The following is a 242-nucleotide window of genomic DNA, read 5'->3' on the forward strand; positions in this document are numbered from 1 at the left end:
GTATATGCTTGTGAGTGGGTATTTGTGTGTGGGTAGGTGTTTGAATCTCTTTTTGAGTGTGAGTGAGTATAAATGTTTGAGTGACGGAAAGGGGGTACATATGTGATATTGTATGTACCTGTTTGTGAGTGTGTATTTTTGTGTGTGTAGAGGTGTGAGTCTATTTTTGAGTAAGGGGGTATGAGTGTGTGAGTCGGAGTAAGAGTGGGGACATAGGTGTGACTGTATGTGCGTATATTTGT

This window comes from Castor canadensis, chromosome 1 (assembly GCF_047511655.1).
Source record: "Castor canadensis chromosome 1, mCasCan1.hap1v2, whole genome shotgun sequence".
NCBI lineage: Eukaryota > Metazoa > Chordata > Mammalia > Rodentia > Castoridae > Castor > Castor canadensis.